Raw genomic sequence first — 3,653 nt, 5'->3', positions numbered from 1 at the left:
AGCCTCAGTGTGCTTGTTTCCAAAACGCAGACAGTCACAAGCTCACAGTGTTAGAGTGATAACCTTTATATAGTTCTAGCACATGATGTGCACTCAATAAATTTACATTTCTAAAGAACAAGCTGAATTATACAATCCAGTGCCAGTCCATATATTTACACAAATGTGCAATCAAATCCTAAAAAACAAGATCCACAAGTTCCAGGGAAGTCATTGAGCACAAGCTGGAGAGAGTGTGACATGGGATTCATGGCAGAGCTTGACTTGAAGTTGGTCCCCAATAGATTCTATCCTTAAAATCCCAGCTTGTCAAAAACTCAGTCCAAGGATGGTAAATTGGTGCCGACTATAAATGACAGTAGCTAGCCTTGTTGCAAAGGATTGTAAGGATATATTCAAACTCACAAGAATTAGTGCCAAGGGCATTTGGCAACGTCTGCCAGAATGCAGGGTTTGGCAGAATTTCCCACCACTGTCTAGTCCAATCTCATTTTCATCAATATGGAACTGAGCTAGGTTGATGGAATATCCCGGTTTTAGCAATAAAAGTCCTGTGTCCCAGGAAACCACTCAGTCGCTGGCAAACTGGATTGGTTGGTCACTGTAACTGAAGTCCAGTTAGTGATTGATTACCCAAGGTTAGGGAGGGAGTTTTCAGCAAAGTCAAATGTGTAGGCTGGTGGTTTTAACAAACGTACTCTTTCTGAAAGGCAGACATAGAATCAACTCCTTCCAAGGGCATGCTCTCCAGCCTACACCAAGCTGTGTGAATGCGTGTATTTATACAAACAGAAATTATATACATAAATATGGATGTCACCGACCACTATTGTTGGGCCTCCAGCCATCACAGAATATTTCCCTCAGGTGTCTTTCAGTTGCAAGTGACAGAAAACCAATTAAAAAAAAAAAAACCTTGAAACTACAAAGTGTGAATATTAAGTAAACATATCACAGAGAGGGACTCTTTTACTTCTTCATTTCTTCTTACTGCTCAATTCTATTGGAGCCTCTTTGATGGCATTTATTTCCTGGCAAAGGATGGGAGCAGCCACTTCTCCATCTCCCAAGTCTCCATCTCCCAGATTGGTCCAATCCGAGTCACAAACTCTCCCCTCTGCCAAATTATCATGTCTAGACAGATGTGATGATACTGGCCAGTTTATGTCACATGCTCTCTCATCACAAGTTGGGAGCCTGAGATTGGCAGCTTCAGAGAGAAGCCAATGGTTGAAAGAAGAAGAGAGCAGTTGTGGACTTCCTGGGTGGCTCACAACAGAAGAAAGCAGTTTTCCCAAAAGTAGGGAGGGAGAGTACACTGAACCATTTGCGTCAACTACATCTGGCAAAAGGTGCCATTTGAATTTCTCTTTCTAAAAGTTCTGGAGAAACTGAAGAGGGAAACTTCACACCAGCACAAAGTGCAGACAAAACTAGCCTCAAAACGTGCACTTTGTGTTGAGAGGTAAGTAACTGAGGCAGCTCCTACACCAAGTTACGAAGGCAGAACTAAGTCACTCACAAGAAAGAAAAGTTTATCCATCTGTTGCCTCTTCCCTGTCTTCCCAGTTCAGCTAAGAAGACCTTTGGGCACTAAGACAACACTGCCATTATTTAAATGAGGGGAAGATGATGAGTTTGCTCCCAGTCAAGTACTGTGGTCAGAGGAGCAGAGTTTCAGCTGTTGGCTTCTACAGTAGGAAAAAAAACAGCATCCCATCTTATAGCATTCCACACAACCACGTTCTGTTTAGGTAAACATTGTGTACACTCTTTCATTTCTGTCTCTAATAGATGATTCACAAAGAAACACTCTTACTCCACAATGGGTCCAGGTAGGCCTCGTAGACCTGTAGCTGACCTTGGTGTTTGGACTCTAGCAATAATTATTTCTGGCCTGGGAAATGTAGAATAAATAAAAGTTGAAATATTACTAGAGTGGCCTAGACACTCAGACAGACACCATGAACTTTTTTTCCCTAGTGTTTTATTATTTTATTTTTTGGCTGCGCCCATGGCATGCAGAAGTTCCCAGGCCAGGGATCAAACCTGCACCACAACAGTCACCCAAGCCACAGCAGTGACAGTGCTGGATCCTTAACCAGCTGAGCCACCAGGGAACCTCAGCTTTTTTTTTGGTTCCCAACTTTTATTCAAGAACTCATGGAGTTCCCATCATGGAACAGGGGAAATGAATCCAACTAGGAACCACGAGCTTGTGGGTTCGATCCCTGGCCTCGCTCAGTGGTTAAGGATCAGGCATTGCCGTGAGCTGCGATGTAGGTCACAGACACAGCTCGGATCTGGCATTGCTATGGCTGTGGCGTGGGCTGACGGCTACAGCTCTGATTAGACTCCTAGCCTGGGATCCCCCATATGCCCCGGGTGTGGCCCTAAAAAAAAGACAAAAAGACCAAAAAAAAAAAAAAAGAACGCATAAAAAATATGCCAGATAATTGAATTTTAATCCTCATCTTCCTCTTCTTCATCTTGATTAATCTGGAAGCAATACAATTTGTAACTCTCTTTGCTATTAGCAACTACATGCAACCAATCACACAGGTAATTCACATTTTTTTTTGGTGAGATATTTCAAATTACTTTGGAAAAGGCACCTCAGAAGCTACAATAATAATACTCTTGCTTCTTTTGATTGTTACAACCCCTCCACCAAATTTCCCAGCTTTTCCATTCACTTTGATTCTCTCCTGAGGAAACTGCTCAAAATTGGCAGCATCCAGGAGTCCATCTTCTGCAGGTGGGTGCAATCAAGGATAAACTTCAGAACCTGCTCCCTTTTTTCTGTCCCCTTTCACCACAAGCTTTTTCATGGACAACCATCCGGGCAGCGAAGGCAGAAAGCCACCATGAACTTTTTTGACAAGGAAAAGGGTCAGGATCAAGCCAAATCCCTTCTAGTCTCAAGAGAGCTGACTGGGAGCAGTGGGAGTACAGAGCGGACAAAGTACACTAACTGTCAGCCTCTCAGAGGTGGGGAAGGAGGTCCTGAGGGTAAGGGATGGGAAAGCCTGCCAGGCAGACCCAGAACAGCAGCACCACAGACAGCCTTTGGCAACTCCAGGCCACAGGGTAACCCACACTCGGCATTGTCTGGCGTCCAACCGGCCAGGACTACGGGGAAACGAGCCGCAGGCTGAAGGAGGACATCTCCTCGGCTGACCTCTGCATGCCTGTTGTTGTTAATTTTTTTCTTATTTAAAAGACTGGACTAAAGGAAATTAATAAAGGAAACTTTCATCCACATTAGATATGTTTAGTTCTGTGCTTCTGTCCAGCTGGATATGGATTGGCCCGGGAGGACCGATGGAGGAGTTTGAGCCAGCTCTAGTAGGGCCCACAGCTGGAAGCCTGAGAGTGTCTGTTCATTGCCTAGAAACACCCTCCCAGCCTCCCCAGACCTGGCAGGAATTCTCAGAAGCCCTGCTGCTTGGAGCCTTCCTTTTCTGAGGATTCAGCTAGCCCAGGGCCTCCTCTCTCCTACCTTCCCAGGTGGGCAGCTGCTTCTGCAGGATTCCCAGACTGAACTGGAATGGGTGGGCAGAGAAAGCACAACACTGAGCAGGGCATCGAGGGAAGCCTCAACTGTCTGGCCCAACTGGGAAGCTCTGAGCTGGGTGCTTTTATGCCCTTCA

The 3,653-nt window shown here is 45.2% G+C and overlaps 1 pseudogene; it reads right to left on the bottom strand.

Moving 5' to 3' along the window:
• Positions 1-2,463: 2,463 nt before the first annotated feature.
• On the bottom strand, positions 2,464-3,189 carry LOC125133180 (60S ribosomal protein L22-like; annotated as a pseudogene).
• Between the last annotated feature and the right edge of the window lie 464 nt (positions 3,190-3,653).

This window comes from Phacochoerus africanus, chromosome 8 (assembly GCF_016906955.1).
Source record: "Phacochoerus africanus isolate WHEZ1 chromosome 8, ROS_Pafr_v1, whole genome shotgun sequence".
In the NCBI taxonomy this organism is placed as follows: domain Eukaryota; kingdom Metazoa; phylum Chordata; class Mammalia; order Artiodactyla; family Suidae; genus Phacochoerus; species Phacochoerus africanus.
Note: the sequence above shows the minus strand (reverse complement) of the source record. Positions and strands in the feature narration are given on the sequence as shown.